We start from the raw sequence: 20,788 nt of genomic DNA, 5'->3' as shown, positions 1-20,788 counted from the left end.
CTGTCTTCTTCATGTTAATTTCAAGTCACAAGGAGGGACCATTGCCATTCTGCTCCGCCCACCTAACCAGGAAACCCAGGTTGAGCTTGTCTGCCTGTTGTTGTTGCAGGGGCAGTGCCTTCTCTGCCCAAAAGTGGCAGGAGAGCCTCACTTCAAACGATGGAATCAACTGCTTAAGTAGAAACCAGCATGGTAGTTACAGTGATAAGGTGCAGCTCTAACAGAAGGCGTGACTGAGATGCCCCTTCCAGAAATACATGGAATGCTGATTGAGGGCCCAGCCGGAGGGTTGGTGGATTTCTTTTCATATGCTACAGCAGCTTGCAAAGATAGTGTTGTGGGGAGCTGGCTGTGCAAGCAGAGGAAGATTTAAGGGCAGAAAATAGACCTATCAGAAGTGCGATATGAACCCACAACTACATGAGCAAACCAGGATGCTTAGCTTAACTGAAGATCAAGCTCTCTTGAGGCTGCCGCCTTAGACCACTCGGCCATCCTGACAGCTGAGTCTGTGTTTAGGTCTGACTCCTCAGTCTGCACTTGTCGATGCTGCCGCTTGCAATGTTCCTATCAAGGTGACAGGTTTAAAGGCCCCACAATATAACATGGCCAAGAAAAAAAAAAGTAAAAAACAGAATAAGAAACCAGGCACATGCACGACTACGCAAAGATGCAGATAACTTTTTACCGGCCTGCAATAGTAATACAAGTTTTACACAGGTCACAAGTTTTTAAAGGCCATCCCTGAGTGAGACTAAGCTTTTAGGGAGCAAACACAAAAGCAGACACTGCCCATTGTTTCTGCCCGGTCTCGAACCGGGGACCTTTCGCGTGTTAGGCGAACGTGATAACCACTACACTACAGAAACAAGCATGAGGGCTTGACTGAAGGAGCAAAATTCCCCTCATATGTTTGCCCGATTGCCTCTATACTTGATCAGCAGTTGCTCGCAAAGCGAGGAGTAAGTGTGAAAATTGCAGCGTTGTCAGCCAGCAAGCGTACACTCAGATGTACTGAAAAGTCACAGCTGCGGGTAGAGACAAATATCTGATGCCTAAATGCCTGAAACCAGAGCCTGTGAAAGCATCACACAGAGCACACTGAAAGCAAGCAGGAAGGAAGCCAAGGCATGGTGATCCTTTTTTTCTCCTGAGGCTAAAAATATTTTGCACAACAATGCTTTGAGTGGAATGAGGAATCTTCAAGCTTTGTGTATTTTGAGTAAAATTTGTGTGTTTTCTGCTAAAAAGGGTGTGTTGGGGATTTGGACCCGGACACCAACGAGCGAGGGCACAGAAGCACCACTGCTCAGACCCTGCTCCTAGGGTTGAGGGCAGAGAGTGGGCGAATACATCGCAAGGCAAGAAAATGCACATGGTTCTCTCTTCTGCAATATGACTAGAGTCATTTCCATGGTCGTCATCGAACATGACATAAAACGCCTCTATCCTTTAGACCTTTTGGCCCATAATTACAAGAGGATGACTGAGTGAGACGCTCTGCCAAATTTGGCAGCCTCGCACTCAGTCATTTTCAAAATGCAGGGAAGCGCCGTATTTAGTAGAATACAGCGCACCCCTGTGCTTCCCTCTGCGCCAGCTCTAAATTAGCTGCCGAGCACCAACGCAGCCATCCTTGCGCCATGGTACAAGGATGGCTGCGTGGAGGGGGAAATTGTTTTTGTTCAGGAAGGCACACCTTCCTGCACAACAGAAATCTTCAGTGGCGATATGTTCGTGCAGCACACATAGAAAGAGCAAAAATGAGGAGAAATGAAAACATTTCTGCTCGTTTCTCCACTATAACGACACCCATTGTATGGCGCTTGGATTTTGGCGCTGCCACAGATTTACAAAAACTCGTAAAACTGGAGCAGCATCAAAATGCTATGGTGTTGCAGTGGCCCACCCAGAGCAACGCCCATTGCACGCCCCTTCCAGGGAAAGGGCTGCGTGTGAAGGGGCCGTATTTACAAGGTGGTGTTAAGCCACAAAACGTGGTTGAACGGCGTCTTGTAAATACGGCACAGTACATAGTGCCACCGGGGCGTCACTAAAGATGATGTGCCGGTGGCGATAGGGCCTTGTAAGTCTGGCCCTTTCTTTGCTCAAGGTGTATGTTCTTGGTGAAGGTAGGAAAGCCATTTTCGCTCTCATACCTTCCTTCCTTGGCTGGCTTGACCACAGTAGGCCCAGGCTTCAATGGAAAGGTCAAAAAGGGAGCAACTGACTGCCGTAAGGTGTATCGTCTTCTCTTGGTGAGTTGAGACCGATGCCCTTGGAGCGTAGTACCTCACGATGGTGAGGGATAGACACAGCCTCTTTAATTTCAATTTACCTGTCAGGTGAGGTGGTAAATGCAAATAATGTGATAAAGCACAGCAACTTGCTGTTTCTGCCTGGCCTCGAACCAGGGACCTTTCGCGTGTAAGGCGAACGTGATAACCACTACACTACAGAAACAGACATGCCTGCTTATTTGCTTCATGTGGCTATGCATTGGACTGGAACCACTGCACTGGAAACAGACACACCTGCTTTCTTTATGTGGCTATGCTTTGGACTGGAATGCAAGGACTAAGGGACAATATTCATGACGCTCAAAGCTGAGCCTTTCTGACAGGATCTCTTCCTTTGGAAGAAAGGAACTGGGATCACTTTCATTCCAAGAGGTGATTTCAAAACCAGCCCTGCAATTACTTTGGAGAAGCACTGTGCATTTCATGTTCCAACGAGAAGTGCTGCTCCAACACAAAAAAGCAGTTAGAAAGAAATCCCGCACTCCTTCATCATGCCGAACTGCCTCGACACCAGTAGAAAGCATGCAATGCATTCCACCATGGCATCTTACAAGAGTGGAAAGCAGAAATACTCCTGTTTAAAAACAGATCGAACCTATGAAGGCACGGGCTCGTCCGGGATTTGAACCCGGGACCTCTCACACCCAAAGCGAGAATCATACCCCTAGACCAACGAGCCTGCTGCTGCAAAAGCCTTTCAAACATCTTCTGAAGTGTCTTTGTGAAAAAGCAGGGCCACTTGGAGACTCTCCTTCTAAGCGTGCCATAGCAATTGATGTTTTGTGCCAAGGGTTTTTTTTTTGCCTCTAGCAAGGCAAGAGGTAGTCAAGAAGCCCTATGCTAGCAAGCTGAACTGTGGCGCTGATGAGAAAAGCAGACCCTTTCTGGTAGTTGTACGCCTCCGCAGGACCTGGGCCCTTGCACCGTAGACTTCCAGACCAGAAGCACTGAAGGGCCTGCCATCTCTTGCGCCTGAGCCAGAGGAGCATGCCTCTTGTATTCAAGCACAATTGCTCGCTCAGTGCTCGATCAGGCGAGATTTATATGAGTGCCTCACAGGCCTGAAACACTCACCTGGGAGACGCGGGGTGGCTGAATTCCCAGAATGGCCTTCGATAGGAAAATCACCTCCTTTCCTCCCGACTCATTTCAGAATTGGGTGAAAATCGCAAGACAGTGTTCAGGGGTGCATGGGTACTGCCTACTCCCAGCTGCCTCTCTGTCTTCTTCATGTTAATTTCAAGTCACAAGGAGGGACCATTGCCATTCTGCTCCGCCCACCTAACCAGGAAACCCAGGTTGAGCTTGTCTGCCTGTTGTTGTTGCAGGGGCAGTGCCTTCTCTGCCCAAAAGTGGCAGGAGAGCCTCACTTCAAACGATGGAATCAACTGCTTAAGTAGAAACCAGCATGGTAGTTACAGTGATAAGGTGCAGCTCTAACAGAAGGCGTGACTGAGATGCCCCTTCCAGAAATACATGGAATGCTGATTGAGGGCCCAGCCGGAGGGTTGGTGGATTTCTTTTCATATGCTACAGCAGCTTGCAAAGATAGTGTTGTGGGGAGCTGGCTGTGCAAGCAGAGGAAGATTTAAGGGCAGAAAATAGACCTATCAGAAGTGCGATATGAACCCACAACTACATGAGCAAACCAGGATGCTTAGCTTAACTGAAGATCAAGCTCTCTTGAGGCTGCCGCCTTAGACCACTCGGCCATCCTGACAGCTGAGTCTGTGTTTAGGTCTGACTCCTCAGTCTGCACTTGTCGATGCTGCCGCTTGCAATGTTCCTATCAAGGTGACAGGTTTAAAGGCCCCACAATATAACATGGCCAAGAAAAAAAAAAGTAAAAAACAGAATAAGAAACCAGGCACATGCACGACTACGCAAAGATGCAGATAACTTTTTACCGGCCTGCAATAGTAATACAAGTTTTACACAGGTCACAAGTTTTTAAAGGCCATCCCTGAGTGAGACTAAGCTTTTAGGGAGCAAACACAAAAGCAGACACTGCCCATTGTTTCTGCCCGGTCTCGAACCGGGGACCTTTCGCGTGTTAGGCGAATGTGATAACCACTACACTACAGAAACAAGCATGAGGGCTTGACTGAAGGAGCAAAATTCCCCTCATATGTTTGCCCGATTGCCTCTATACTTGATCAGCAGTTGCTCGCAAAGCGAGGAGTAAGTGTGAAAATTGCAGCGTTGTCAGCCAGCAAGCGTACACTCAGATGTACTGAAAAGTCACAGCTGCGGGTAGAGACAAATATCTGATGCCTAAATGCCTGAAACCAGAGCCTGTGAAAGCATCACACAGAGCACACTGAAAGCAAGCAGGAAGGAAGCCAAGGCATGGTGATCCTTTTTTTCTCCTGAGGCTAAAAATATTTTGCACAACAATGCTTTGAGTGGAATGAGGAATCTTCAAGCTTTGTGTATTTTGAGTAAAATTTGTGTGTTTTCTGCTAAAAAGGGTGTGTTGGGGATTTGGACCCGGACACCAACGAGCGAGGGCACAGAAGCACCACTGCTCAGACCCTGCTCCTAGGGTTGAGGGCAGAGAGTGGGCGAATACATCGCAAGGCAAGAAAATGCACATGGTTCTCTCTTCTGCAATATGACTAGAGTCATTTCCATGGTCGTCATCGAACATGACATAAAACGCCTCTATCCTTTAGACCTTTTGGCCCATAATTACAAGAGGATGACTGAGTGAGACGCTCTGCCAAATTTGGCAGCCTCGCACTCAGTCATTTTCAAAATGCAGGGAAGCGCCGTATTTAGTAGAATACAGCGCACCCCTGTGCTTCCCTCTGCGCCAGCTCTAAATTAGCTGCCGAGCACCAACGCAGCCATCCTTGCGCCATGGTACAAGGATGGCTGCGTGGAGGGGGAAATTGTTTTTGTTCAGGAAGGCACACCTTCCTGCACAACAGAAATCTTCAGTGGCGATATGTTCGTGCAGCACACATAGAAAGAGCAAAAATGAGGAGAAATGAAAACATTTCTGCTCGTTTCTCCACTATAACGACACCCATTGTATGGCGCTTGGATTTTGGCGCTGCCACAGATTTACAAAAACTCGTAAAACTGGAGCAGCATCAAAATGCTATGGTGTTGCAGTGGCCCACCCAGAGCAACGCCCATTGCACGCCCCTTCCAGGGAAAGGGCTGCGTGTGAAGGGGCCGTATTTACAAGGTGGTGTTAAGCCACAAAACGTGGTTGAACGGCGTCTTGTAAATACGGCACAGTACATAGTGCCACCGGGGCGTCACTAAAGATGATGTGCCGGTGGCGATAGGGCCTTGTAAGTCTGGCCCTTTCTTTGCTCAAGGTGTATGTTCTTGGTGAAGGTAGGAAAGCCATTTTCGCTCTCATACCTTCCTTCCTTGGCTGGCTTGACCACAGTAGGCCCAGGCTTCAATGGAAAGGTCAAAAAGGGAGCAACTGACTGCCGTAAGGTGTATCGTCTTCTCTTGGTGAGTTGAGACCGATGCCCTTGGAGCGTAGTACCTCACGATGGTGAGGGATAGACACAGCCTCTTTAATTTCAATTTACCTGTCAGGTGAGGTGGTAAATGCAAATAATGTGATAAAGCACAGCAACTTGCTGTTTCTGCCTGGCCTCGAACCAGGGACCTTTCGCGTGTAAGGCGAACGTGATAACCACTACACTACAGAAACAGACATGCCTGCTTATTTGCTTCATGTGGCTATGCATTGGACTGGAACCACTGCACTGGAAACAGACACACCTGCTTTCTTTATGTGGCTATGCTTTGGACTGGAATGCAAGGACTAAGGGACAATATTCATGACGCTCAAAGCTGAGCCTTTCTGACAGGATCTCTTCCTTTGGAAGAAAGGAATTGGGATCACTTTCATTCCAAGAGGTGATTTCAAAACCAGCCCTGCAATTACTTTGGAGAAGCACTGTGCATTTCATGTTCCAACGAGAAGTGCTGCTCCAACACAAAAAAGCAGTTAGAAAGAAATCCCGCACTCCTTCATCATGCCGAACTGCCTCGACACCAGTAGAAAGCATGCAATGCATTCCACCATGGCATCTTACAAGAGTGGAAAGCAGAAATACTCCTGTTTAAAAACAGATCGAACCTATGAAGGCACGGGCTCGTCCGGGATTTGAACCCGGGACCTCTCACCCAAAGCGAGAATCATACCCCTAGACCAACGAGCCTGCTGCTGCAAAAGCCTTTCAAACATCTTCTGAAGTGTCTTTGTGAAAAAGCAGGGCCACTTGGAGACTCTCCTTCTAAGCGTGCCATAGCAATTGATGTTTTGTGCCAAGGGGTTTTTTTTTGCCTCTAGCAAGGCAAGAGGTAGTCAAGAAGCCCTATGCTAGCAAGCTGAACTGTGGCGCTGATGAGAAAAGCAGACCCTTTCTGGTAGTTGTACGCCTCCGCAGGACCTGGGCCCTTGCACCGTAGACTTCCAGACCAGAAGCACTGAAGGGCCTGCCATCTCTTGCGCCTGAGCCAGAGGAGCATGCCTCTTGTATTCATGCACAATTGCTCGCTCAGTGCTCGATCAGGCGAGATTTATATGAGTGCCTCACAGGCCTGAAACACTCACCTGGGAGACGCGGGGTGGCTGAATTCCCAGAATGGCCTTCGATAGGAAAATCACCTCCTTTCCTCCCTACTCATTTCAGAATTGGGTGAAAATCGCAAGACAGTGTTCAGGGGTGCATGGGTACTGCCTACTCCCAGCTGCCTCTCTGTCTTCTTCATGTTAATTTCAAGTCACAAGGAGGGACCATTGCCATTCTGCTCCGCCCACCTAACCAGGAAACCCAGGTTGAGCTTGTCTGCCTGTTGTTGTTGCAGGGGCAGTGCCTTCTCTGCCCAAAAGTGGCAGGAGAGCCTCACTTCAAACGATGGAATCAACTGCTTAAGTAGAAACCAGCATGGTAGTTACAGTGATAAGGTGCAGCTCTAACAGAAGGCGTGACTGAGATGCCCCTTCCAGAAATACATGGAATGCTGATTGAGGGCCCAGCCGGAGGGTTGGTGGATTTCTTTTCATATGCTACAGCAGCTTGCAAAGATAGTGTTGTGGGGAGCTGGCTGTGCAAGCAGAGGAAGATTTAAGGGCAGAAAATAGACCTATCAGAAGTGCGATATGAACCCACAACTACATGAGCAAACCAGGATGCTTAGCTTAACTGAAGATCAAGCTCTCTTGAGGCTGCCGCCTTAGACCACTCGGCCATCCTGACAGCTGAGTCTGTGTTTAGGTCTGACTCCTCAGTCTGCACTTGTCGATGCTGCCGCTTGCAATGTTCCTATCAAGGTGACAGGTTTAAAGGCCCCACAATATAACATGGCCAAGAAAAAAAAAAGTAAAAAACAGAATAAGAAACCAGGCACATGCACGACTACGCAAAGATGCAGATAACTTTTTACCGGCCTGCAATAGTAATACAAGTTTTACACAGGTCACAAGTTTTTAAAGGCCATCCCTGAGTGAGACTAAGCTTTTAGGGAGCAAACACAAAAGCAGACACTGCCCATTGTTTCTGCCCGGTCTCGAACCGGGGACCTTTCGCGTGTTAGGCGAACGTGATAACCACTACACTACAGAAACAAGCATGAGGGCTTGACTGAAGGAGCAAAATTCCCCTCATATGTTTGCCCGATTGCCTCTATACTTGATCAGCAGTTGCTCGCAAAGCGAGGAGTAAGTGTGAAAATTGCAGCGTTGTCAGCCAGCAAGCGTACACTCAGATGTACTGAAAAGTCACAGCTGCGGGTAGAGACAAATATCTGATGCCTAAATGCCTGAAACCAGAGCCTGTGAAAGCATCACACAGAGCACACTGAAAGCAAGCAGGAAGGAAGCCAAGGCATGGTGATCCTTTTTTTCTCCTGAGGCTAAAAATATTTTGCACAACAATGCTTTGAGTGGAATGAGGAATCTTCAAGCTTTGTGTATTTTGAGTAAAATTTGTGTGTTTTCTGCTAAAAAGGGTGTGTTGGGGATTTGGACCCGGACACCAACGAGCGAGGGCACAGAAGCACCACTGCTCAGACCCTGCTCCTAGGGTTGAGGGCAGAGAGTGGGCGAATACATCGCAAGGCAAGAAAATGCACATGGTTCTCTCTTCTGCAATATGACTAGAGTCATTTCCATGGTCGTCATCGAACATGACATAAAACGCCTCTATCCTTTAGACCTTTTGGCCCATAATTACAAGAGGATGACTGAGTGAGACGCTCTGCCAAATTTGGCAGCCTCGCACTCAGTCATTTTCAAAATGCAGGGAAGCGCCGTATTTAGTAGAATACAGCGCACCCCTGTGCTTCCCTCTGCGCCAGCTCTAAATTAGCTGCCGAGCACCAACGCAGCCATCCTTGCGCCATGGTACAAGGATGGCTGCGTGGAGGGGGAAATTGTTTTTGTTCAGGAAGGCACACCTTCCTGCACAACAGAAATCTTCAGTGGCGATATGTTCGTGCAGCACACATAGAAAGAGCAAAAATGAGGAGAAATGAAAACATTTCTGCTCGTTTCTCCACTATAACGACACCCATTGTATGGCGCTTGGATTTTGGCGCTGCCACAGATTTACAAAAACTCGTAAAACTGGAGCAGCATCAAAATGCTATGGTGTTGCAGTGGCCCACCCAGAGCAACGCCCATTGCACGCCCCTTCCAGGGAAAGGGCTGCGTGTGAAGGGGCCGTATTTACAAGGTGGTGTTAAGCCACAAAACGTGGTTGAACGGCGTCTTGTAAATACGGCACAGTACATAGTGCCACCGGGGCGTCACTAAAGATGATGTGCCGGTGGCGATAGGGCCTTGTAAGTCTGGCCCTTTCTTTGCTCAAGGTGTATGTTCTTGGTGAAGGTAGGAAAGCCATTTTCGCTCTCATACCTTCCTTCCTTGGCTGGCTTGACCACAGTAGGCCCAGGCTTCAATGGAAAGGTCAAAAAGGGAGCAACTGACTGCCGTAAGGTGTATCGTCTTCTCTTGGTGAGTTGAGACCGATGCCCTTGGAGCGTAGTACCTCACGATGGTGAGGGATAGACACAGCCTCTTTAATTTCAATTTACCTGTCAGGTGAGGTGGTAAATGCAAATAATGTGATAAAGCACAGCAACTTGCTGTTTCTGGCTGGCCTCGAACCAGGGACCTTTCGCGTGTAAGGCGAACGTGATAACCACTACACTACAGAAACAGACATGCCTGCTTATTTGCTTCATGTGGCTATGCATTGGACTGGAACCACTGCACTGGAAACAGACACACCTGCTTTCTTTATGTGGCTATGCTTTGGACTGGAATGCAAGGACTAAGGGACAATATTCATGACGCTCAAAGCTGAGCCTTTCTGACAGGATCTCTTCCTTTGGAAGAAAGGAACTGGGATCACTTTCATTCCAAGAGGTGATTTCAAAACCAGCCCTGCAATTACTTTGGAGAAGCACTGTGCATTTCATGTTCCAACGAGAAGTGCTGCTCCAACACTAAAAAGCAGTTAGAAAGAAATCCCGCACTCCTTCATCATGCCGAACTGCCTCGACACCAGTAGAAAGCATGCAATGCATTCCACCATGGCATCTTACAAGAGTGGAAAGCAGAAATACTCCTGTTTAAAAACAGATCGAACCTATGAAGGCACGGGCTCGTCCGGGATTTGAAACCGGGACCTCTCACACCCAAAGCGAGAATCATAACCCTAGACCAACGAGCCTGCTGCTGCAAAAGCCTTTCAAACATCTTCTGAAGTGTCTTTGAGAAAAAGCAGGGCCACTTGGAGACTCTCCTTCTAAGCGTGCCATAGCAATTGATGTTTTGTGCCAAGGGTTTTTTTTTTGCCTCTAGCAAGGCAAGAGGTAGTCAAGAAGCCCTCTGCTAGCAAGCTGAACTGTGGCGCTGATGAGAAAAGCAGACCCTTTCTGGTAGTTGTACGCCTCCGCAGGACCTGGGCCCTTGCACCGTAGACTTCCAGACCAGAAGCACTGAAGGGCCTGCCATCTCTTGCGCCTGAGCCAGAGGAGCACGCCTCTTGTATTCAAGCACACTTGCTCGCTCAGTGCTTGATCAGGCTCGATCAGGCGAGATTTATATGAGTGCCTCACAGGCCTGAAACACTCACCTGGGAGACGCGGGGTGGCTGCATTCCCAGAATGGCCTTCGATAGGAAAATCACCTCCTTTCCTCCCGACTCATTTCAGAATTGGGTGAAAATCGCAAGACAGTGTTCAGGGGTGCATGGGTACTGCCTACTCCCAGCTGCCTCTCTGTCTTCTTCATGTTAATTTCAAGTCACAAGGAGGGACCATTGCCTTTCTGCTCCGCCCACCTAATCAGGAAACCCAGGTTGAGCTTGTCTGCCTGATGTTGTTGCAGGGGCAGTGCCTTCTCTGCCCAAAAGTGGCAGGAGAGCCTCACTTCAAACGATGGAATCAACTGCTTAAGTAGAAACCAGCATGATAGTTACAGTGATAAGGTGCAGCTCTAACAGAAGGCGTGACTGAGATGCCCCTTCCAGAAATACATGGAATGCTGATTGAGGGCCCAGCCGGAGGGTTGGTGGATTTCTTTTCATATGCTACAGCAGCTTGCAAAGATAGTGTTGTGGGGAGCTGGCTGTGCAAGCAGAGGAAGATATAAGAGCAGAAAATAGACCTATCAGAAGTGGGATTTGAACCCACAACTACATGAGCAAACCAGGATGCTTAGCTTAACTGAAGATCAAGCTCTCTTGAGGCTGCTGCCTTAGACCACTCGGCCATCCTGACAGCTGAGTCTGTGTTTAGGTCTGACTCCTCAGTCTGCACTTGTCGATGCTGCCGCTTGCAATGTTCCTATCAAGGTGACAGGTTTAAAGGCCCCACAATATAACATGGCCAAGAAAAAAAAAAGTAAAAAACAGAATAAGAAACCAGGCACATGCACGACTACGCAAAGATGCAGATAACTTTTTACCGGTCTGCAATAGTAATACAAGTTTTACACAGGTCACAAGTTTTTAAAGGCCATTCCTGAGTGAGACTAAGCTTTTAGGGAGCAAACACAAAAGCAGACACTGCCCATTGTTTCTGCCCGGTCTCGAACCAGGGACCTTTCGCGTGTTAGGCGAACGTGATAACCACTACACTACAGAAACAAGCATGAGGGCTTGACTGAAGGAGCAAAATTCCCCTCATATGTTTGCCCGATTGCCTCTATACTTGATCAGCAGTTGCTCGCAAAGCGAGGAGTAAGTGTGAAAATTGCAGCGTTGTCAGCCAGCAAGCGTACACTCAGATGTACTGAAAAGTTACAGCTGCGGGTAGAGACAAATATCTGATGCCTAAATGCCTGAAACCAGAGCCTGTGAAAGCATCACACAGAGCACACTGAAAGCAAGCAGGAAGGAAGCCAAGGCATGGTGATCCTTTTTTTCTCCTGAGGCTAAAAATATTTTGCACAACAATGCTTTGAGTGGAATGAGGAATCTTCAAGCTTTGTGTATTTTGAGTAAAATTTGTGTGTTTTCTGCCAAAAAGGGTGTGTTGGGGATTTGGACCCAGACACCAACGAGCGAGGGCACAGAAGCACCACTGCTCAGACCCATGCTCCTAGGGTTGAGGGTAGAGAGTGGGCGAATACATCGCAAGGCAAGAAAATGCACATGGTTCTCTCTTCTGCAATATGACTAGAGTCATTTCCATGGTCGTCATCGAACATGACATAAAAAGCCTCTATCCTTTAGACCTTTTGGCCCATAATTACAAGAGGATGACTGAGTGAGACGCTCTGCCAAATTTGGCAGCCTCGCACTCAGTAATTTTCAAAATGCAGGGAAGCGCCGTATTTAGTAGAATACAGCGCACCCCTGTGCTTCCCTCTGCGCCAGCTCTAAATTAGCTGCCGAGCGCCAACGCAGCCATCCTTGCGCCATGGAACAAGGATGGCTGCGTTGAGGGGGAAATTGTTTTTGTTCAGGAAGGCACACCTTCCTGCACAACAGAAATCTTCAGTGGCGATATGTTCGTGCAGTACACATAGAAAGAGCAAAAATGAGGAGAAATGAAAACATTTCTGCTCGTTTCTCCACTATAACGACACCCATTGTATGGCGCTTGGATTTTGGCGCTGCCACAGATTTACAAAAACTCGTAAAACTGGAGCAGCATCAAAATGCTATGGTGTTGCAGTGGCCCACCCAGAGCAACACCCATTGCACGCCCCTTCCAGGGAAAGGGCTGCGTGTGAAGGGGCCGTATTTACAAGGTGGTGTTAAGCCACAAAACGTGGTTGAACGGCGTCTTGTAAATACGGCACAGTACATAGTGCCACCGGGGCGTCACTAAAGATGATGTGCCGGTGGCGATAGGGCCTTGTAAGTCTGGCCCTTTCTTTGCTCAAGGTGTATGTTCTTGGTGAAGGTAGGAAAGCCAATTTCGCTCTCATACCTTCCTTCCTTGGCTGGCTTGACCACAGTAGGCCCAGGCTTCAATGGAAAGGTCAAAAAGGGAGCAACTGACTGCCGTAAGGTGTATCATCTTCTCTTGGTGAGTTGAGACTGATGCCCTTGGAGCGTAGTACCTCACGATGGTGAGGGATAGACACATCCTCTTTAATTTCAATTTACCTGTCAGGTGAGGTGGTAAATGCAAATAATGTGATAAAGCACAGCAACTTGCTGTTTCTGGCTGGCCTCGAACCGGGGACCTTTCGCGTGTAAGGCGAACGTGATAACCACTACACTACAGAAACAGACATGCTTGCTTACTTGTTTCATGTGGCTATGCATTGGACTGGAACCACTACACTGGAAACAGACACACCTGCTTTCTTTATGTGGCTATGCTTTGGACTGGAATGCAAGGAGTAAGGGACAATATTCATGACGCTCAAAGCTGAGCCTTTCTGACAGGATCTCTTCCTTTGGAAGAAAGGAACTGGGATCACTTTCATTCCAAGAGGTGATTTCAAAACCAGCCCTGCAATTACTTTGGAGAAGCACTGTGCATTTCATGTTCCAACGAGAAGTGCTGCTCCAACACAAAAAAGCAGTTAGAAAGAAATCCCGCACTCCTTCATCATGCCGAACTGCCTCGACACCAGTAGAAAGCATGCAATGCATTCCACCATGGCATCTTACAAGAGTGGAAAGCAGAAATACTCCTGTTTAAAAACAGATCGAAACTATAAAGGCACGGGCTCGTCCGGGATTTGAACCCGGGACCTCTCACACCCAAAGCGAGAATCATACCCCTAGACCAACGAGCCTGCTGCTGCAAAAGCCTTTCAAACATCTTCTGAAGTGTCTTTGAGAAAAAGCAGGGCCACTTGGAGACTCTCCTTCTAAGCGTGCCATAGCAATTGATGTTTTGTGCCAAGTGTTTTTTTTTGCCTCTAGCAAGGCAAGAGGTAGTCAAGAAGCCCTCTGCTAGCAAGCTGAACTGTGGCGCTGATGAGAAAAGCAGACCCTTTCTGGTAGTTGTACGCCTCCGCAGGACCTGGGCCCTTGCACCGTAGACTTCCAGACCAGAAGCACTGAAGGGCCTGCCATCTCTTGCGCCTGAGCCAGAGGAGCACGCCTCTTGTATTCAAGCACACTTGCTCGCTCAGTGCTTGATCAGGCTCGATCAGGCGAGATTTATATGAGTGCCTCACAGGCCTGAAACACTCACCTGGGAGACGCGGGGTGGCTGAATTCCCAGAATGGCCTTCGATAGGAAAATCACCTCCTTTCCTCCCGACTCATTTCAGAATTGGGTGAAAATCGCAAGACAGTGTTCAGGGGTGCATGGGTACTGCCTACTCCCAGCTGCCTCTCTGTCTTCTTCATGTTAATTTCAAGTCACAAGGAGGGACCATTGCCATTCTGCTCCGCCCACCTAACCAGGAAACCCAGGTTGAGCTTGTCTGCCTGTTGTTGTTGCAGGGGCAGTACCTTCTCTGCCCAAAAGAGGCAGGAGAGCCTCACTTCAAACGATGGAATCAACTGCTTAAGTAGAAACCAGCATGGTAGTTACAGTGATAAGGTGCAGCTCTAACAGAAGGCGTGACTGAGATGCCCCTTCCAGAAATACATGGAATGCTGATTGAGGGCCCAGCCGGAGGGTTGGTGGATTTCTTTTCGTATGCTACAGCAGCTTGCAAAGATAGTGTTGTGGGGAGCTGGCTGTGCAAGCAGAGGAAGATTTAAGGGCAGAAAATAGACCTATCAGGTGTGGGATTTGAACCCACAACTACATGAGCAAACCAGGATTCTTAGCTTAACTGAAGATCAAGCTCTCTTGAGGCTGCCGCCTTAGACCACTCGGCCATCCTGACAGCTGAGTCTGTGTTTAGGTCTGACTCCTCAGTCTGCACTTGTCGATGCTGCCGCTTGCAATGTTCCTATCAAGGTGACAGGTTTAAAGGCCCCACAATATAACATGGCCAAGAAAAAAAAAAGTAAAAAACAGAATAAGAAACCAGGCACATGCACGACTACGCAAAGATGCGGATAACTTTTTACCGGCCTGCAATAGTAATACAAGTTTTACACAGGTCACAAGTTTTTAAAGGCCATCCCTGAGTGAGACTAAGCTTTTAGGGAGCAAACACAAAAGCAGACACTGCCCATTGTTTCTGCCCGGTCTCAAACCGGGGACCTTTCGCATGTTAGGCGAACGTGATAACCACTACACTACAGAAACAAGCATGAGGGCTTGACTGAAGGAACAAAATTCCCCTCATTTGTTTGCCCGATTGCCTCTATACTTGATCAGCAGTTGCTCGCAAAGCGAGGAGTAAGTGTGAAAATTGCAGCGTTGTCAGCCAGCAAGCGTACACTCAGATGTACTGAAAAGTCACAGCTGCGGGTAGAGACAAATATCTGATGCCTAAATGCCTGAAACCAGAGCCTGTGAAAGCATCACACAGAGCACACTGAAAGCAAGCAGGAAGGAAGCCAAGGCATGGTGATCCTTTTTTTCTCCTGAGGCTAAAAATATTTTGCACAACAATGCTTTGAGTGGAATGAGGAATCTTCAAGCTTTGTGTATTTTGAGTAAAATTTGTGTGTTTTCTGCTAAAAAGGGTGTGTTGGGGATTTAGACCCGGACACCAATGAGCGAGGGCACAGAAGCACCACTGCTCAGACCCTGCTCCTAGGGTTGAGGGCAGAGAGTGGGCGAATACATCGCAAGGCAAGAAAATGCACATGGTTCTCTCTTCTGCAATATGACTAGAGTCATTTCCATGGTCGTCATCGAACATGACATAAAAAGCCTCTATCCTTTAGACCTTTTGGACCATAATTACAAGAGGATGACTGAGTGAGACGCTCTGCCAAATTTGGCAGCCTCGCACTCAGTCATTTTCAAAATGCAGGGAAGCGCCGTATTTAGTAGAATACAGCGCACCCCTGTTCTTCCCTCTGCGCCAGCTCTAAATTAGCTGCCGAGCGCCAACGCAGCCATCCTTGCGCCATGGTACAAGGATGGCTGCGTTGAGGGGGAAATTGTTTTTGTTCAGGAAGGCACACCTTCCTGCACAACAGAAATCTTCAGTGGCGATATGTTCGTGCAGCACACATAGAAAGAGCAAAAATGAGGAGAAATGAAAACATTTCTGCTCGTTTCTCCACTATAACGACACCCATTGTATGGCGCTTGGATTTTGGCGCTGCCACAGATTTACAAAAACTCGTAAAACTGGAGCAGCATCAAAATGCTATGGTGTTGCAGTGGCCCACCCAGAGCAACACCCATTGCACGCCCCTTCCAGGGAAAGGGCTGCGTGTGAAGGGGCCGTATTTGCAAGGTGGTGTTAAGCCACAAAACGTGGTTGAACGGCGTCTTGTAAATACGGCACAGTACATAGTGCCACCGGGGCGTCACTAAAGATGATGTGCCGGTGGCGATAGGGCCTTGTAAGTCTGGCCCTTTCTTTGCTCAAGGTGTATGTTCTTGGTGAAGGTAGGAAAGCCATTTTCGCTCTCATACCTTCCTTCCTTGGCTGGCTTGACCACAGTAGGCCCAGGCTTCAATGGAAAGGTCAAAAAGGGAGCAACTGACTGCCGTAAGGTGTATCGTCTTCTCTTGGTGAGTTGAGACCGATGCCCTTGGAGCGTAGTACCTCACGATGGTGAGGGATAGACACAGCCTCTTTAATTTCAATTTACCTGTCAGGTGAGGTGGTAAATGCAAATAATGTGATAAAGCACAGCAACTTGCTGTTTCTGCCTGGCCTCGAACCAGGGACCTTTCGCGTGTAAGGCGAACGTGATAACCACTACACTACAGAAACAGACATGCTTGCTTACTTGCTTCATGTGGCTATGCATTGGACTGGAACCACTACACTGGAAACAGACACACCTGCTTTCTTTATGTGGCTATGCTTTGGACTGGAATGCAAGGACTAAGGGACAATATTCATGACGCTCAAAGCTGAGCCTTTCTGACAGGATCTCTTCCTTTGGAAGAAAGGAACTGGGATCACTTTCATTCCAAGAGGTGATTTCAAAACCAGCCCTGCAATTACTTTGGAGAAGCACTGTGCATTTCATGTTCCAACGAGAAGTGCTGCTCCAACACTAAAAAGCAGTTAGAAAGAAATCCCGCACTCCTTCATCATGCCGAACTGCTTCGACACCAGTAGAAAGCATGCAATGCATTCCACCATGGCATCTTACAAGAGTGGAAAGCAGAAATACTCCTGTTTAAAAACAGATCGAACCTATGAAGGCACGGGCTCGTCCGGGATTTGAAACCGGGACCTCTCACACCCAAAGCGAGAATCATAACCCTAGACCAACGAGCCTGCTGCTGCAAAAGCCTTTCAAACATCTTCTGAAGTGTCTTTGAGAAAAAGCAGGGCCACTTGGAGACTCTCCTTCTAAGCGTGCCATAGCAATTGATGTTTTGTGCCAAGGGTTTTTTTTTTGCCTCTAGCAAGGCAAGAGGTAGTCAAGAAGCCCTCTGCTAGCAAGCTGAACTGTGGCGCTGATGAGAAAAGCAGACCCTTTCTGGTAGTTGTACGCCTCCGCAGGACCTGGTCCCTTGCACCGTAGACTTCCAGACCAGAAGCACTGAAGGGCCTGCCATCTCTTGCGCCTGAGCCAGAGGAGCACGCCTCTTGTATTCAAGCACACTTGCTCGCTCAGTGCTTGATCAGGCTCGATCAGGCGAGATTTATATGAGTGCCTCACAGGCCTGAAACACTCACCTGGGAGACGCGGGGTGGCTGCATTCCCAGAATGGCCTTCGATAGGAAAATCACCTCCTTTCCTCCCGACTCATTTCAGAATTGGGTGAAAATCGCAAGACAGTGTTCAGGGGTGCATGGGTACTGCCTACTCCCAGCTGCCTCTCTGTCTTCTTCATGTTAATTTCAAGTCACAAGGAGGGACCATTGCCTTTCTGCTCCGCCCACCTAATCAGGAAACCCAGGTTGAGCTTGTCTGCCTGTTGTTGTTGCAGGGGCAGTGCCTTCTCTGCCCAAAAGTGGCAGGAGAGCCTCACTTCAAACGATGGAATCAACTGCTTAAGTAGAAACCAGCATGATAGTTACAGTGATAAGGTGCAGCTCTAACAGAAGGCGTGACTGAGATGCCCCTTCCAGAAATACATGGAATGCTGATTGAGGGCCCAGCCGGAGGGTTGGTGGATTTCTTTTCATATGCTACAGCAGCTTGCAAAGATAGTGTTGTGGGGAGCAGGCTGTGCAAGCAGAGGAAGATATAAGAGCAGAAAATAGACCTATCAGAAGTGGGATTTGAACCCACAACTACATGAGCAAACCAGGATTCTTAGCTTAACTGAAGATCAAGCTCTCTTGAAGCTGCCGCCTTAGACCACTCGGCCATCCTGACAGCTGAATCTGTGTTTAGGTCTGACTCCTCAGTCTGCACTTGTCGATGCTGCCGCTTGCAATGTTCCTATCAAGGTGACAGGTTTAAAGGCCCCACAATATAACATGGCCAAGAAAAAAAAAAGTAAAAAACAGAATAAGAAACCAGGCACATGCACGACTACGCAAAGATGCGGATAACTTTTTACCGGCCTGCAATAGTAATACAAGTTTTACACAGGTCACAAGTTTTTAAAGGCCATCCCTGAGTGAGACTAAGCTTTTAGGGAGCAAACACAAAAGCAGACACTGCCCATTGTTTCTGCCCGGTCTCAAACCGGGGACCTTTCGCATGTTAGGCGAACGTGATAACCACTACACTACAGAAACAAGCATGAGGGCTTGACTGAAGGAACAAAATTCCCCTCATATGTTTGCCCGATTGCCTCTATACTTGATCAGCAGTTGCTCGCAAAGCGAGGAGTAAGTGTGAAAATTGCAGCGTTGTCAGCCAGCAAGCGTACACTCAGATGTACTGAAAAGTCACAGCTGCGGGTAGAGACAAATATCTGATGCCTAAATGCCTGAAACTAGAGCCTGTGAAAGCATCACACAGAGCACACTGAAAGCAAGCAGGAAGGAAGCCAAGGCATGGTGATCCTTTTTTTCTCCTGAGGCTAAAAATATTTTGCACAACAATGCTTTGAGTGGAATGAGGAATCTTCAAGCTTTGTGTATTTTGAGTAAAATTTGTGTGTTTTCTGCTAAAAAGGGTGTGTTGGGGATTTAGACCCGGACACCAACGAGCGAGGGCACAGAAGCACCACTGCTCAGACCCTGCTCCTAGGGTTGAGGGCAGAGAGTGGGCGAATACATCGCAAGGCAAGAAAATGCACATGGTTCTCTCTTCTGCAATATGACTAGAGTCATTTCCATGGTCGTCATCGAACATGACATAAAAAGCCTCTATCCTTTAGACCTTTTGGACCATAATTACAAGAGGATGACTGAGTGAGACGCTCTGCCAAATTTGGCAGCCTCGCACTCAGTCATTTTCAAAATGCAGGGAAGCGCCGTATTTAGTAGAATACAGCGCACCCCTGTTCTTCCCTCTGCGCCAGCTCTAAATTAGCTGCCGAGCGCCAACGCAGCCATCCTTGCGCCATGGTACAAGGATGGCTGCGTTGAGGGGGAAATTGTTTTTGTTCAGGAAGGCACACCTTCCTGCACAACAGAAATCTTCAGTGGCGATATGTTCGTGCAGCACACATAGAAAGAGCAAAAATGAGGAGAAATGAAAACATTTCTGCTCGTTTCTCCACTATAACGACACCCATTGTATGGCGCTTGGATTTTGGCGCTGCCACAGATTTACAAAAACTCGTAAAACTGGAGCAGCATCAAAATGCTATGGTGTTGCAGTGGCCCACCCAGAGCAACACCCATTGCACGCCCCTTCCAGGGAAAGGGCTGCGTGTGAAGGGGCCGTATTTGCAAGGTGGTGTTAAGCCACAAAACGTGGTTGAACGGCGTCTTGTAAATACGGCACAGTACATAGTGCCACCGGGGCGTCACTAAAGATGATGTGCCGGTGGCGATAGGGCCTTGTAAGTCTGGCCCTTTCTTTGCTCAAGGTGTATGTTCTTGGTGAAGGTAGGAAAGCCATTTTCGCTCTCATACCTTCCTTCCTTGGCTGGCTTGACCACAGTAGGCCCAGGCTTCAATGGAAAGGTCAAAAAGGGAGCAACTGACTGCCGTAAGGTGTATCGTCTTCTCTTGGTGAGTTGAGACCGATGCCCTTGGAGCGTAGTACCTCACGATGGTGAGGTATAGACACAGCCTCTTTAATTTCAATTTACCTGTCAGGGGAGGTGGTAAATGCAAATAATGTGATAAAGCACAGCAACTTGCTGTTTCTGGCTGGCCTCGAACCAGGGACCTTTCGCGTGTAAGGCGAACGTGATAACCACTACACTACAGAAACAGACATGCTTGCTTACTTGCTTCATGTGGCTATGCATTGGACTGGAACCACTACACTGGAAACAGACACACCTGCTTTCTTTATGTGGCTATGCTTTGGACTGGAATGCAAGGACTAAGGGACAATATTCATGACGCTCAAAGCTGAGCCTTTCTGACAGGATCTCTTCCTTTGGAAGAAAGGAACTGGGATCACTTTCATTCCAAGAGGTGATTTCAAAACCAGCCCTGCAATTACTTTGGAGAAGCACTGTGCATTTCATGTTCCAACGAGAAGTGCTGCTCCAACACTAAAAAGCAGTTAGAAAGAAATCCCGCACTCCTTCATCATGCCGAACTGCCTCGACACCAGTAGAAAGCATGCAATGCATTCCACCATGGCATCTTACAAGAGTGGAAAGCAGAAATACTCCTGTTTAAAAACAGATCGAACCTATGAAGGCACGGGCTCGTCCGGGATTTGAACCCAGGACCTCTCACACCCAAAGCGAGAATCATACCCCTAGACCAACGAGCCTGCTGCTGCAAAAGCCTTTCAAACATCTTCTGAAGTGTCTTTGTGAAAAAGCAGGGCCACTTGGAGACTCTCCTTCTAAGCGTGCCATAGCAATTGATGTTTTGTGCCAAGGGTTTTTTTTTTGCCTCTAGCAAGGCAAGAGGTAGTCAAGAAGCCCTATGCTAGCAAGCTGAACTGTGGCGCTGA

General features: G+C 48.1%; 15 non-coding genes across 15 annotated transcripts; all 15 read right to left on the bottom strand.

Annotated features, from left to right (window-relative positions):
- Nucleotides 1–796: 796 nt before the first annotated feature.
- Nucleotides 797–869, bottom strand: TRNAV-AAC (transfer RNA valine (anticodon AAC)). The gene has a single exon. It is a non-coding gene; the product is annotated as a tRNA-Val (tRNA).
- Nucleotides 870–2,390: 1,521 nt separating this feature from the next.
- TRNAV-UAC (transfer RNA valine (anticodon UAC)) lies at nucleotides 2,391–2,463 on the bottom strand. The gene has a single exon. It is a non-coding gene; the product is annotated as a tRNA-Val (tRNA).
- A 444-nt stretch (nucleotides 2,464–2,907) lies between these two features.
- Nucleotides 2,908–2,979, bottom strand: TRNAP-UGG (transfer RNA proline (anticodon UGG)). The gene has a single exon. It is a non-coding gene; the product is annotated as a tRNA-Pro (tRNA).
- A 1,336-nt stretch (nucleotides 2,980–4,315) lies between these two features.
- TRNAV-AAC (transfer RNA valine (anticodon AAC)) lies at nucleotides 4,316–4,388 on the bottom strand. The gene has a single exon. It is a non-coding gene; the product is annotated as a tRNA-Val (tRNA).
- Nucleotides 4,389–5,909: 1,521 nt separating this feature from the next.
- Nucleotides 5,910–5,982, bottom strand: TRNAV-UAC (transfer RNA valine (anticodon UAC)). The gene has a single exon. It is a non-coding gene; the product is annotated as a tRNA-Val (tRNA).
- A 444-nt stretch (nucleotides 5,983–6,426) lies between these two features.
- On the bottom strand, nucleotides 6,427–6,496 carry TRNAQ-UUG (transfer RNA glutamine (anticodon UUG)). Its single transcript has one exon. It is a non-coding gene; the product is annotated as a tRNA-Gln (tRNA).
- Nucleotides 6,497–7,832: 1,336 nt separating this feature from the next.
- Nucleotides 7,833–7,905, bottom strand: TRNAV-AAC (transfer RNA valine (anticodon AAC)). The gene has a single exon. It is a non-coding gene; the product is annotated as a tRNA-Val (tRNA).
- A 1,521-nt stretch (nucleotides 7,906–9,426) lies between these two features.
- Nucleotides 9,427–9,499, bottom strand: TRNAV-UAC (transfer RNA valine (anticodon UAC)). The gene has a single exon. It is a non-coding gene; the product is annotated as a tRNA-Val (tRNA).
- Nucleotides 9,500–11,361: 1,862 nt separating this feature from the next.
- TRNAV-AAC (transfer RNA valine (anticodon AAC)) lies at nucleotides 11,362–11,434 on the bottom strand. Its single transcript has one exon. It is a non-coding gene; the product is annotated as a tRNA-Val (tRNA).
- Nucleotides 11,435–13,473: 2,039 nt separating this feature from the next.
- TRNAP-UGG (transfer RNA proline (anticodon UGG)) lies at nucleotides 13,474–13,545 on the bottom strand. The gene has a single exon. It is a non-coding gene; the product is annotated as a tRNA-Pro (tRNA).
- A 1,345-nt stretch (nucleotides 13,546–14,890) lies between these two features.
- TRNAV-AAC (transfer RNA valine (anticodon AAC)) lies at nucleotides 14,891–14,963 on the bottom strand. The gene has a single exon. It is a non-coding gene; the product is annotated as a tRNA-Val (tRNA).
- Nucleotides 14,964–16,484: 1,521 nt separating this feature from the next.
- On the bottom strand, nucleotides 16,485–16,557 carry TRNAV-UAC (transfer RNA valine (anticodon UAC)). The gene has a single exon. It is a non-coding gene; the product is annotated as a tRNA-Val (tRNA).
- A 1,862-nt stretch (nucleotides 16,558–18,419) lies between these two features.
- Nucleotides 18,420–18,492, bottom strand: TRNAV-AAC (transfer RNA valine (anticodon AAC)). Its single transcript has one exon. It is a non-coding gene; the product is annotated as a tRNA-Val (tRNA).
- A 1,521-nt stretch (nucleotides 18,493–20,013) lies between these two features.
- On the bottom strand, nucleotides 20,014–20,086 carry TRNAV-UAC (transfer RNA valine (anticodon UAC)). The gene has a single exon. It is a non-coding gene; the product is annotated as a tRNA-Val (tRNA).
- Nucleotides 20,087–20,530: 444 nt separating this feature from the next.
- TRNAP-UGG (transfer RNA proline (anticodon UGG)) lies at nucleotides 20,531–20,602 on the bottom strand. Its single transcript has one exon. It is a non-coding gene; the product is annotated as a tRNA-Pro (tRNA).
- Nucleotides 20,603–20,788: the final 186 nt, after the last annotated feature.

Source organism: Pleurodeles waltl, chromosome 10 (genome assembly GCF_031143425.1).
Source record: "Pleurodeles waltl isolate 20211129_DDA chromosome 10, aPleWal1.hap1.20221129, whole genome shotgun sequence".
NCBI lineage: Eukaryota > Metazoa > Chordata > Amphibia > Caudata > Salamandridae > Pleurodeles > Pleurodeles waltl.
The sequence above is the reverse complement of the archived record's forward strand: the minus strand, read 5'-3'. Positions and strand labels throughout refer to the sequence as shown.